Raw genomic sequence first — 15,028 nt, forward strand, 5'->3', positions numbered from 1 at the left:
AACACGTTTTAAAAATAAGTCACGGCAAATATGTAACAATTATTATTAATCTAATACGACCATTTATATTCTTCAGCTTTCATAAACAATAGTAACTGATTTTCAAAAAGCGTTTTGTCAATTAAAAGATATGTCAAGATCGCTTACCTTCTTTCTACAGCTAAAAAAACGAACTATATACTTAAATGTCCATTTGTCCAAATGAAAGAGGACTCACATCTTAATAACGTCTTCTTTAAAATGTTTTACTATATCTTTCTAACTCTTACAATTTCAAACACATACATATGTGATCAAATATTATAAGTTTCTTCTATGGCAAGTATATTGACGAGCAGAGTCGGGTGAGGAGTTAGTGGAAGTTAAACACCTTATGTGTGCTAGTATAAGAACATTCTGAACGTTTATTATCTAAACGCCTATTGTTTTATACACGTTAGGTTGCGCTGACACAAGCAATACGCGTTTATGTCGCAGTAAACCAAAGCGTTACTGCTAAACACTAAAAGTGGACATTTACCACATGCTATGTAAAGCATGTTTGGCACGTAAGTGAGTTTACATGGCCTATTAAAAGTATATCTGTGGAAACGATCTTCGCATCAAGTCGAAAGCCATATCTCGCCGCCAACTGTGGGTGTGGTGTGTCTTATGTTATTTGCGTAAGGTCTATTATCGATTGACGACGCTATTCGAATTGACGAAGATAGACGTATACAAGACACAGATTGATATGGTAAACTTACACCCAAGCTAACCAGTTTTATGTGAGCCTACTATGCTTAACTTAACTCCAGACTCCAGTCCTTCAGAATAGTTATATGATATTGTAATACCGGGAAAGACTGTGAAAATAACATCGTAAAGAGCGTTTCTTTTATTTTTTGCCATTTTTATTTATTGTGTCCTTTTTTGCCACTTTTGTGTTATTTCTACTCGGGTAAAAGAGTTTTTTTCCTATTGTGTTACCATTTCCCCATATACTTTGTATGCTGGTAACAAAAAGGAAAGTTTGAAAAATGTATGGAAATTTATGGACACTTTTTTTCTCCTATAAGAATGAAAAGGGCTCGCGATCCTGACTAGAAATAACACAAAAGCGGCAAAAAATTTCACAATATATAAAAATGGCAAAAAATAAAAGAAACGTTCGAAAAAGATTTGAAAGAAAGCGTTTCGCCTTTAAGCTTAGAAACAAATTAAAAGCAAAAGTAGAAAAGACAGTGAATGTTCCACTTTTCATTTGTTTCTAATAAAATCCGTTACTATCCGTTCACTGTATGTTATTTGATGTCTTTTTCTTCAATTGTCTGTTACCCTCCGTGATTCTTCTCACTTGATGGTCTCATCGGAAGACCAGCGCTGGAAGCCACCAGCAACATGCTGAGACGAGGCCATTTCGTGGCACTTTAATCTTATTTTGTGTTTTCTTTCATATTATGTATTGTCTGTGCTTACGAATAAATTATATTCTATTCTATTCTATTCTAATAAGCTTCTGATTTCGCAGACGTTTCTGCCTGATACAAAATTATATTTCGCCTTGCCAAGATAAGGGTTAACATCACCTTGTCGGTGCATATTTTATTTATAATGTTAACTTCTAAGATATGGATAGGTACAAAGTAATCTCTTCGTCATGTTTTGAATAAATATTATTACAGATATTTCTCGTATATAAAAGTATTAGTTAAAATCCAAAGCCGATTCCAATAATATTAAAGAGTTTCCAGAATAAGGAAACAATGGGAATCGTAATCCTAAGAGGAAAACACGGTAGGCTGGTGCTGAAAGCGAAATCTCTAAGTAATCCTTTTTATATCAGTTCTGCCGCAGTCACATTACGCATACGGCACACTGCCGTTTTATATCAGTTCTGCCGCAGTCACATTACGCATACGGCACACTGCCGTTTTATATCAGTTCTGCCGCAGTCACATTACGCATACGGCACACTGCCGTTTTCGAACTTCAAGATATTCACAAGAGACGACACGTACTAGATCCATTCTAGATACGTTATAGTTTAGATTTCAACTAGTTCTCTTTTGCAGCGCAATTCGGGCAACTAATGTCACTTTTACGATAGATCGTGTTAGATATCTATTAGATGTGAATTAGATCTCTAAGTAATATCTTGTGGAAATCTTTCAAGAGAATCGCAGAAATGTCAAATTTGACAGGTTAGATCTTAAACATATCGTTATCGTATCTTGGCGATGTCTAAAAGATATCTAATAGATGTCTATTACAAAATCCGAATCGGGCCCACAGATTACTTCTAAAAGTACAAGTAGGTACAAGTTTCTACTAAGTACGAGTTTTCTTATAAGGGCCTTAATGGGCCTTTACTATACCTACACTTTAACTAGCTAACATAATTGCAATATATAACTTAAAAATACAACACATTTTGTAATACGCATAAAAAACATACTACTTTATATGGAATTTCAAAAAACCGGTTGCCCTGCTATCGGTAAAAGACCCGAAGCAAAAGTTCCGTTCACTATGTCAGTGAAGCGTAAATCTAAAGAATTTTCCAGCATGTCTCCATACGGGTAGGGTCAAGAGATAGGTTGCACGTGAAAGGCTCGGTTGCATGAAATCCCTATTTCCGCTCGAGTTCATACATATCCAGGGTAGAGAAGACTTGAGTCTTGGAAATAGGCGGTCTCTTAAGACTTTTCGGTTGGGGGTTGATTGCTGGGTCATGCGCCGCGGGCGCAAGGAGCCGTGCTCAATGGTAGGGTGTTATTGCTGTGACTTAAATATGTAACAAAAATGCAAATCTTCTTTCAAACAAAATTAGTATTTTTTATATGGAAACAACATTTACAATTATTAAAAATTCTTACATAAGAATTTAAATGCTTTGTTTCACTCAAGAGCTACCGTCAAAATGTGAAATATAATCCGTACATGAGTTCCGTGGCGATGCCAGGAACTCGTTCCAAAATACCAAAGTCATCCACTCTAATTACTGTTAGCTTGTTACGAAATTCAAATTACTCGAAATTGCGAAAATAAAGTTAGATGAGACACGTATAAAATTATAATATGCCACAACAAAGAACTGAATATTTTTATATGTTTTTTTTTGCTATTAAGTGGTTTTGCAGTCGTATAATATAGCCAATAGGGTACTTTTTAGTTACTATGAAGTGTATGTACCTAAGTATATATTATCATATGTATGAAACACATATTTTATTACAAGTACGTACAAGTTAAGTACCTGTTCTTTACAGTTCTTTCCGATTTATGAATTAGTAATTTTGTCAAAAATAATAGCGGTTTCTAGTGCATTATTTCGTGCATAATAAAATTTGAAATACAGACAACACATAGACTAGGAATCCTCTAGACGGAGTTTAGAGCAATTATTTCATGAAACCGATGCTGCCAAAAATACGGGGGTGCGGGGGGACGAGGTGAGCGAATCCCGTGCCGTGATTGGTCCGTTCAAAGACACGGGCCAATCACGGCACGGGATCGATTCGAAGATGGGGTAAAACTACCGTATAAGTGGCAGAGGGAGTAGCGTTACTATGCTCAGTCTAGAGGATGTCTTGTCTGTGAGACAACATCCCTATTCAATCACTCGAATGCTGGTTATCAGGAAGCAAACACTTGCTAAGCATCTGGAAAACACATACTCTTCTGTAACGAAGTAACTTTGCTGGTTCTTTTATAGATATAGGTCCTTTTTGAATCAGGGGTAAAATTCGAGCCACGATACAGCTCGAGTGAAATGGACGATTTCATATTCGTGTTGTGCGTTATATAAATTGGTCACGGGTGGTTGACTCGGAAAGTTAAGGAGGGTAATGTGTTGTTTTTATTTTAATGAGGGTAGATGTATGGTAACGGAGAATTTTTGAACGTTTTCCTCAATATGTCTTAATATTGAATTTCATTTTCATCTGATAAATAAATCATTTATTTTATTGCGTCAAGTCAACAACAATTGGTACAGACATACTTGACATACAATAAAACTTAAATATTGAGCAAAAAATTACAAATTAAAAAGTCATCTTATGTTTAATATTTTTACATTGTACATATTTCATATAAATTAAGCTAGCTATATACATCGTGGAAAAAACTTTCAGCTTACAATATGATTTGTTGTTTAAGTTTGTAATCTGTTGTCGAGTTTTATTGAAATAAATAATTAAATTAATTAAGTTATTTTGACCAACAGTTTGTAATTGAACTTGTTATTGTGGTGTTTCAAACAAAGAGAAATATGTTTTTAAAGCGAAACAATATTTTGTTACAAAATAATAATTAAATAATTCTTTCTTGTAAACCTTGAAGGGCGATTGGAATACGCAAGTTAAAAATATTAGTTTGAATACACAATAAGAAAACGACTTTCTATTTTTATCAATAATAGAAAATTGAATGCAAAACAATGTAAACTTTGGCTTATTGTTTTCGCGTTTTAAACCTTTTTACGAAAACAAAACCGGCCAAGTGCAAGTCGGACTCGCGAACGAAGGGTTCGAAGGGAAGGGTATCATAAATCGATTCAAAACTGATTAAACAATTTTCTCTCGATGGAAAAAACACGAAAAATAGAACTAAACACGCACCACATACTATACTTGCACAAAAGCTATTAACATGAAAATTGCTTCTAAAATGCGTTATTTTTGGTTTTGATTTAACTAATCGATTACTTTTGTGTTGAAAACAACTAAAATAACAATTCAATAATAATGATAATCCTCAACCCGGGGCCCGGGCACGCACAGCCTTCCGCTCAGTGCTCCACGAGCTGCGTTCAGTGAAGGACCTGAACCACAGAATAAATAATAGTACTAAGTACAGAAGACTCACTTTCTAACAAAACGCGGCTGTTACGATCAGCACAGATATGGCCGCTAGGTGGCGACAGCGCCACGCGCGGCTTATGGCTTTCCCCAAAATTGGGGCCGAACGGATGTACTTTTAGCTACCTGTAGCAAAGCGACGAAATCGCGGAGTGAGACACGCCTTCCTGAACTCACTGCACCTTAAAATAAAGAAAATATTATAATAATGCTGTCGCTCACTGAAAAGTTAGAAAAATGCAAATCGACACTCAAGGTCACGTTACACTGGTACCCGAGAATTAGATTCTCCCTTACTCGCGTAACCAGTATAGTAAGAACTCGAGACAGTTACGGCGACATATGGTCGCCGCGCGCCAGTATTAATAAAATTATATCGACATACTTTATTATCACTGTGGGTGTTCTCGGTTATAAACGGGCTTTATAAATTTAACGCTCGCTAAATCACATACTTTTACTTATTCGTTTACGGTTTATTGTTGTTGTAGTAAGTTATTCAAGTTGACCATTGTCAAATAATAAGAAAAAATTAATTAAGTTTCTGAATTGAAGTTATTTGCGGTGATGTTTGAGTTTTGTACTTTGAAATTTTCTTTCCACAAATGTAATTTTGGTTTTAACCCGTATTTGCGTGCGCCAACATAATGATGGAATTTTGGAATTATACTTTACTAGCGACCCGCCCCGGCTTCGCACGGGTTAACAAATTATACATAAACCTTCCTCTTGAATCACTCTATCTATTAAAAAAAACCGCATCAAAATCCGTTACGTAGTTTCAGAGATCTAAGCATACATACAGACAGCGGGAGGCGACTTTGTTTTATACTATGTAGTGATTTAACCTTCCGTGTTGCCCATAGGGGATTAGCTTCGAAACCGCACGTAGTTACTGGAATATTTAATCATGATTAATCGTCTTTTTTCTAATAAAAACATAAAACAATCCCTTTCATTTTAAATTTTAAGACGCTTATCTATTAAATTTAATATGCATCTATTAGTCAAAATGTCTTATAAAATGACAAAACGTCTTTTCATAAGACATGACATGACAAATAATGATTTAGGTCTGTTTAAAGTTTAAACCAAGAGTGAATAAACAGCACTTTATTGAACCACAGTAGGTATTATTTAAGACTATGTAGGTAGTTATTAGTCTCCGTTATACATACATATAATAAACAAGTGAGTTGTAAATAACTATTTTTGAAAAGGTTTATGCATGACCAAATAATGATATTTCCAATGTAACATTCCCGCACACCACATTCAAATTATTAAAATGAAACAGAAATAGATCGCAATATTGCTTTTATGAACAAAATCCGATGATGAACTTCATCAATTTCTAGTTTCGATATATGCGGTATTTTCAATTACCACGGGTCAGTGCGTCTCGCGGTCCGATAGTCGGAAGCTCCATTCGCCCATTGCTTACACGAATACGGTCGCGTCTAATTATTTTAGCTACCAATATAACAAGACCCTAAGTCTCATCACAACTGTTCGTGATCATACAAAGCTCTTATACTGGTCATTTCGACCGATCAAATCGCTCGAACTGTGTAGGAAATTTTAATGACAGCTCTGTTAATTATTTCCTAGTATTATTGGAAATACACCCGGTAGTCTGCATTTGAATATATTTGGGTAATGGGAGAAGTTGGATATTCCCTGTAGTATTATTAATTAGTACGGATTTCGGATTATAATATAGATATAAGTGTACATTTTAATCGTAATACCATAAGTCAACCTAGGCATGTCTTTTGCAAAAGAATTTTGTTACTGTTCATATACGCTACGATGAGAGATATTAGGAGACATTTAGTACCTCGTCATTCCCTCGAATGGATAATATATGTCTTTAAAAGCGGCCAAGTGCGAGTCGGACCCGCCCATGAAGGGTTCCGTATTTACGGGATTTATGACGTATTAAAAAAACTACTTACTAGATCTCGTTCAAACCAATTTTCGGTGGAAGTTTGCATGGTAATGTACATTATATATTTTTTTTAGTTTTATCATTCTCTTATTTTAGAAGTTACAGGGGGGGGGACACATTTTATCACTTTGGAAGTGTCTCTCGCGCAAACTATTCAGTTTAGAAAAAAATGATATTAGAAACCTCAATATATAGATACCCCCACGTGGGTTTGATGAAAAATTTTTTTTGAGCTTTAGTTCTAAGTATGGGGAACCCCCAAAATTTATTGTTTTTTTTTTCTATTTTTGTGTGAAAATCTTAATGCGGTTCACCGAATACATACTTACTAAGTTTCAACAGTATAGTTCTTATAGTTTCGAGAAAACTGGCTGTGACATACGGACGGACAGACAGACAGATGGATAGACAGACAGACAGACATGACGAATCCATAAGGATTCCGTTTTTGCCATTTGGCTACGGAACCCTAAAAATGTTGAAATATACCTACGTATTGAATGCAGTATCACACCAATTCTAATTGGTACTGTATCGTACGAGCACGTGTAATAGGAATAATATCATTAACGTCACGATAGAGCGGATGGAAACGCTTCTACGTAGATAATGAAATTCCTTTCCGGGGACCTATTTATTGCCTACACCTTGGTATTGCTTACTTTGCGACGTGGCTCACTTCGCATTATAAGTTATAAGCTCTAGACTAGAGGTCCTACTTGTAAAAAGTCGCGCACGGTCGCGTTCTTAATTAACATTATCATTATTGAGCGTTTATGAAAACACAAATAATAAATTTAAACAACTATTAGGAAAGAAATTAATTTGTAAAGTATTTTAATTTGTGCTATTTCAAGATTTTTTGAGATTGCATATACCTACTGGAGAAAATTCAGCCCATGCCGACGTGGTTTGGGTAGCCAAGGGGTCTAGGCATATCCTGCGAATGCAGAGGTCGGTGGTTCGGTTCCAGCCCTAGGCACAGCAGACCTTGCACATTTATTTTTTCGTAGATGACATTTATTTCAATTTCTGAATAATTATTATATTACTTCATTTAAAAATAACTATAAAAAGAAAACAACGGCAAGATACTTATTGCATCGAAAACGCAATATTTGATATTTGAAACTCTTCTGAACCTGACTCGACACATGTCAATGATCCATTACTGCCCGCGCTGCGCTCTACTCTTCGCAACATGAAAAATTCCTTTAATTAACGTACATTTTCAATACGTATACCTATAGCCCAATATTCACCTTTATATTAATTAACAAGTGCAAGCAATTAAAAGGTAGAATGCAGATAATTATATTGCTTTAATTGGAAAGTCGTTAATTGGAAATTTTATTCGATTCGGTAACTATTAAGTACTTCAATTACGTTTATATATGCTTGTTCTAGGAACACTTTATGAATTAAGAGACCTATTAGAACACCTGACATGTCAAAAGAGACATAATTAACTGACGACATTTCATTGTGTTTGTCATTGTTTAGTAGTCGTAGGGTTATTTTGAGCCATGTTACATTATTAGCTCCTTCATAATGCTCGGAATAGTAGTTTATGCAACAGTGATATAATAAGGGTTCTTAAAATTCAAGGGTCGAAGTTAAAGTAAAAAAAGACCCGAGAATTTTAAGAACCAATTATGAGCTGTTGCATACATTACTTTTTCTATGACAGCTGCAGCAAAAAAAAAAAAAAAAGAGTTATTATTAAAAAAAAAGAGTTATTATTAAAAAAAAAGAGTTATTATTTAAAAAAAATTGAGTTATTATTTAAAAAAAAAAGAGTTATTATTGTAAATGAAAACATACCTCTTTCAATCAAGATGATCGGAACTTGTATCTTTAAAAAAAATAAAGCAGTTGTATTATACTCATAAGATGACTGCTAGCAGTCATCTTATGAGCCTATAGACAAATCATTCAAATGACATTGCTTTAGATATCACTGTCAGTCATTTAATTGACACATTTAAGTGCTGGAGTAGAAAAAAATCTTAATAGTCTTTTACTGTGTATTTTAACCATAATTATATAAGTATAAACTCAAATGTTAAATAAAGTTCACTCCATTTGCCCTACAGCATTGGAGCATTGCTTATTGGAGTTTAGTATAAGTAGTCAGATTTAAAAAATTCTTGAACTTCCGATCCATATTATTCTTCGTTCGTAATGCACTACGAGTTACGTCAAACCAGATAAATAAATAGTAGTTTATGTGACTGCTACATAATGAGAGGCATCAAAATCAAATTTATTACAATTCTAATGCCGCATTTAAATAAGAATTATAGTTCCAATTATACGATTGGACCCATTAAGTCAGCTATTATACCTGATTTACATTAAGATTGCCGAGTCGCACCTTCAATCACGAAATAGGCTTCCTCTTGATGGCCGAAGCGCGAATTACAGAAATGAAACGGCCCAATTCGAACAAAGTTTATAAGAAGTCACAGCGGTACGATACTGATCTGTCAGTGCCAAAAGTGTTATTTCTTCAACTGAGGTATCGTATCGCTCTAACATCTTATAAGCTGTGTTTGAATTGGGCCGAAAGTCGTTGCCACGCGATGGCGCGACCACTGTTAGCGTAAATTACTTGTTCATTTCCCTGTTTCATGACTACTGAGTGTTATGTTCCATTTTTGGTTAGTGCTGCGTTTACGTGAGCTTTAGTACTAAAGAAGAGACGCTTTCCACATAGATTTTCGTACTACCCGCCTGTTGCTATCTCTATTGCACGCGCATAGTTATATTGCTATCAAGCTCGTACAGTGACATTGACAACCGGAATCATGGACGGGACAACGTACATTGACCTACGGTAATCTATGTGGAAAGGAAAGCGTCTCTTCTTTAGTTAGTTTCTTTTGCTGTAACCTGTATGTAAATTAAATAGATTCAGACTAAGATAACTCTGCATGGCACTTACAAAGACGAAGAGTAGTAAATTGTGACGTTTATAATGACACTGTCTCACTTTGTTCTATTCAAATCGGTGCAGTTAGCTTAGACACTATATGCTTAGATTGCTTAAGGTGACGGTAGAGGTGGGTAAATTTTCAGATTCTGTCAATTTACCCCATTTCACACACAAGCGCACTTCACGCACACTACCTCACTTTACTGGGACAGGTCACTGACCCATCAAGTTTTTTTTTAAGATAGCGTTTTGAGTTTAGTGGCCTCCTTTTAGGAAAAGCGTTCCATTGAAAGAAGAAAGAGAAACAATACATTTAGTCTTGCTTTCCTTGTCTGTTCATGTCACACGTGACGTATTTAAATTCTAATAATTCATTTGGTTGTTGACAATTTTCTACATTATGGCTTTGTCGAGATACGCGTTTTCTAAAGTTAAACCGAATAAAACCAGATGTCATTAAGTCAGATGTAAAATTTTATTTACTACTCTATACGACTTTTCATAAGGCTCAAAATCAATTAAATGAGAATTTAAATAAATAAAGTTCCGGCAGGGTGCAAAATTTAATTAAGGCGGACAAAATAAAATTTGAAAATATATGGAAACAGTGTTGGCTAATGTACCCCTAATATCTTTACCGATTTACTTTTATGTGGTATATTCGCCTTTTGTTTCACTATTAAATTAATACAATTAAAATAAAAAATATTATACCTACCGGTATTCCACCGGTATTATTTCAGTGCTGAAGCGATTATCTTCGATCGTAGCCTTGATAATGTAGGTGTTGATAGTTACTTACGGCGGTAGGAGCGGCAATGAACCCCGTGCAGAGTAGAACGTGAGGTGCGTTGGGATAAGTGCATATATCTACTTATAATTCTTTGGCTGGTTGGTAACCCTCTATATTTTATTTTTTGTTTTACTGTTATTAGGTTAAGGGAGTTTTAGGGAGTGAAAAAAAAATGATTTTCGTTTTATGCGCTCGCGTGATTGCCGATGGATTATAATTAGACAAAAGAACTTGTTTTCCACGCATCGAATGTAGATCCCTATGACACTTCCTCCAAGTCTTCTCCAATAATGTTTATACCGTATTTTAATTACCTACCTTAAATGTTACATTTCTAAATTTTTTTGTGCTATACATACTTCAAAAAAATCGCTGGAGGCCTAGCGGTAAGAGCGTGCGAATTGCAATTCCGGCTCGTACCAATGAGTTTTTCGGAACTTATGTACGAAATATCATTTGATATTTACCAGTCGCTTTTCGGTGAAGGAAAACATCGTGAGAAAACCGGACTAATCCCAATAAGAGCCTAGTTTACCCCCTATGGGTTGGAAGGTCAGATGGCAGTCGCTTTCATAAAAATTAGTGCCCACGCCAATTTATGGGATTAATTGCCAAGCGGACCCCAGGCTCCCATGAGCCGTGTCAAAATGCCGGGACAACGCGAGGAAGATGATGATGATGTGACACATACTTCCAAAAAAATCTACAAATATTTTACGTGACAACTGCTTATAAGTAAATATTATGTAGGTACACTTATAAAGTATAAAGTAGAAAATATCTTATAGGTACATAATATAAAAACCGATCATGTACGAGTAGGATTCACTATGGGTTCCACAGTTACACATTTTTATTGCATATTTTTTGTTTAAGACCAACTCACCTATTATAGGACATAGGTCTTCCATTAATCTTTTGGCGTTGAACTATTTTTTGTATATGTATTTATGTAATACAATTCTGAGTTAGGTTATGGTACATTTTTGCTCACCTACTTATAATTATGTATTATATCTGATATGTCACATGATACCAAAAATCGCCGCAAAGTTAAAAGTTCATTTATTTACGTTACTCATCTTCGGATCACCGACCTACTACTTCCTTACTTGACATATGTGTACTAAATTTCAATTGAACTAGTCCAGTAGTTACGGTGAAAATTGGCTTTAACAAAATGGCAGACACACGAGTGATCTTATAAGGGAGATTATTTTTCTTGGGTGAATGGTATGCATTTACCCCAATGCACCTCACGTTCCACGCGGCGCGGCGTAATCTGGCCCCTATTTCACCACGGTGACAGGTACGACAAAAACATCACTGTTATTGACGCCATAGGCATCCATGGACTACAGTTACCGCTAACACTGATTTAAACTTTCACGATTTTTACACATTATTAAATTGTACAACGGAACCGCAAAACGTTCAAGCGGATAAACAAGACCAAGTGCGGGTAGTTCGAAAAACTCGCGCGGTTAGAAGATGCTGATGTCAACTTAAGCCAGTCTTCTCCGAGACCACGGGGACAACGCCGTCCTCGAAACGTCGGAGGTAAATCTTAAAACTTAGATACGCGATTAAGTCCCGTTGTACAATTTAATAATACAGTTACCGCTTACCATCGGGCGGGCCGTATTCGTGTTTGCCACCGTCATTGTACCTATTATTAAAAAAAAACTTTATTATATCGGATAAAACAGACATTTCTCTCGCGAAAAAATCTTGTGACAATTGTCACAAGATTTTTCAAAGAATTTTCGGTAAGTCTTGACAGGAAATGAGTTCTGTGTCGCAATTTCGATACAGTTGCCGTGTTTCTTGTGACAATTGTCATTAGCTTCGCAAAATAAGAATTTTTTAGTGGCAATATAATGGAGTTTATTTATTTATTAAAATGTTGGTGGCAAACAAGCACATCGCCCGTCCGATGGTAAGCGGTTACCGTAGCCTATGGAGGCCTGTGACGTCAGCAACAGTGATGTCGACAACTGTCGCACCTGTCACCGTGGTCGTGGTGAAATAGGGGCCAGTAAGTACCTAATAATCGCAGTGGTCTTAAGTGTCACAGACCCTACTGGCGCTTAAGTCCTTTATGACAATTTCAGCCTATTTTAAATTGTTCAAAAAAAAAAGAAACCGAATAATTATATCGGACTACCGAATTTTCACGAGAATCAGTTGAGAAATGTGATATGCAAAGGAGAAGAATTCGGACATACGAAAGCATTTTTGCCCAAGTTGAAACGGAGACCTTCGCCAACGCTCGGTCAATGATGGTTTAGGTACAGCTAGCTGCAGAGAAAAGGTACCACCCCTGCATACAATTATCTATCTGGTCGTACCTTTTCTCTGCAGCTGACTGTACACCTATAAAAATGGTTGTCCCTGCTGTAATTTTATACCGGTACCGTATTTTGTATTTCAACCGGTATAGTTTTACCTTCAAAACGAACCGGTATTGATAAATAATAACGGTACCATACCGCTTATACCGTAAAGAAAGCATGATGCAGTCTCTGCTTTGCACAATTATTGTGTGGACAAAATTCTTATAATCACCGAAACATACATACCTACGCACATAATGTCATTGAAATAAAACATTGTTATTTTATAGTAAATTTATATAATACTCGATATATACACATAACAATAACCAGACCGCAGCGATATTAGCCTGTAAGCTTCATCTCTTGTCTCCAAATCCGCAAAAACTAGTTAGTAGTAAATGCTGGTCTTGCTGTTATTTTATTCTTGAAGATTATGGCTTGTTTCTTGATTATTGAGAACAGCACGTAATCGCACACATATAGACGGAACGAACGGCAACAAAGTAGGTGTAGACACTAAGACTTTCAGGTATTAAACGAATTACGCTTCGTATTAATAGGTAAGTAATATTTAAATGAATATATAATATTCTCTAACGTAAATACAAGTTTACAATTGACATCAAATGTCATTGACGTACAGAAGTCATATACTTTTTTTAATGACGCAAAATTGATACCAGCATAATGAAAATCAATCCCAATCAGTAAAACGAGTCTTTAAACTTTTTTCATTTTAAGCGGGTTTTGAAGGAACAAGTTACTTAAATTCAATTGTAATCGTATTGTTTTAGGATAGTTTACTGCTGTTTTCGATCGTTACGACCTGTAAATAACAACAAATCAAATTTTAAATAAATTAATTTACCCTATTTTTTGAAATACAATTTATCTACTGGTATACATTTTCGTATGCGTATTTGATGAAATGTCTAAATAATGTCAAAAACGAGCTACGACGACGTACACGTCTGCTTCGATCCAAGGCCAGCGGCCATCTGACTCGAAGAAGAATTTTGAGTGATGTCGTCAATGTATGGAAATTGTACGAAAGTTTACATTTGGGATTGAATTTCTGTGTTGTATTTGTGAGTAAAAATATAAGTAGATAATAATTTGCTAGTTTAGTTATCTAGCTTTCAAAATCACACAACAACTCAATTACTGTTAAAGGCAAAACTGTAATGCGTGTTGCTCAAACGGAACTCCATATTTTGATTTTTGGATACTTTTAGTGTCGATTTGTAGAGAATTACAGCAAATAAAAAATATTATGCCGTGAAGAGCCGGTACACGGCTTCTTCGTGAACAAATTTACGTATAATTTAATGCAGTTATTAAACATTTCTTGAACAAATTGATTGCACAAAGTGAGCTCTAAATCGAAAACGTCATATACCGTCCCCTTAATATGTAATGATGCAATAATAGTAAATTGTGTATAAATTTCAAGTCCCAGTGAATTCTAGTAGTATGAACATAGTTACGTCAACTATTATATATTCATTGCAAAGACCGGCTTTAAAATTAGGGAATCTTGAGGGCTATCCCTTTTTAAGACGGCCAAGAGGTGGGTCCAGAATTTGGCAGTTTTTGTTAGGTGGGTCGAAACCTAGTCAACTTTGGGAACCACTGTTTTAATATTATCCCGGCAGTATAAAGTCATTTAATGTACCTACGTGATCAACATTCATAAATTAAGTGATTCTTGAAACTTTAATTTATAATTGCTAGATATCTGGTTGAAAAATACTCCTATCTTTAACACAGAATAAGTAATAGTATTATCATACAGAACGGACACGCACCACCCCGCCCCGATTCGGATTACCTCGCCCGCGACAGGCCGCGACATGAATGTGTGCGTAAGTCGCTCTACTGAGATTCCGTCAGGATTCCGTCAGAAACTCAATGACGCGTGTACAGACGTGCCGCGCACACATATAAACGCAAATCATTTTTGATGTATGGCGTGTCCGCCCTGTGTCTTTAATCAGTCTTGCAGGTAGAATAAACAAGCTCAAGTTCTAAAGGTAAATACTAAACTCGTGTAAAGCTAGCATTATGTTCCAGTGTTGTTTTAATGGTGCTCGGTTCGACCGTTTCACTCATTGTTGTGCTACACAGCTAAGATTAGCTGCATCGAAAAGTTTTTGTTGGGTA

The 15,028-nt window shown here is 35.6% G+C and overlaps 1 protein-coding gene across 4 annotated transcripts in view; it reads left to right on the forward strand.

The window, feature by feature from the left end:
* The window catches only part of LOC134656393 (furin-like protease 1), a 357,707-nt gene that overhangs the window by 222,061 nt on the left and 120,618 nt on the right, over positions 1-15,028 (forward strand). The window lies entirely within an intron of this gene.

The sequence above is a fragment of the Cydia amplana genome, chromosome 18 (genome assembly GCF_948474715.1).
Source record: "Cydia amplana chromosome 18, ilCydAmpl1.1, whole genome shotgun sequence".
In the NCBI taxonomy this organism is placed as follows: domain Eukaryota; kingdom Metazoa; phylum Arthropoda; class Insecta; order Lepidoptera; family Tortricidae; genus Cydia; species Cydia amplana.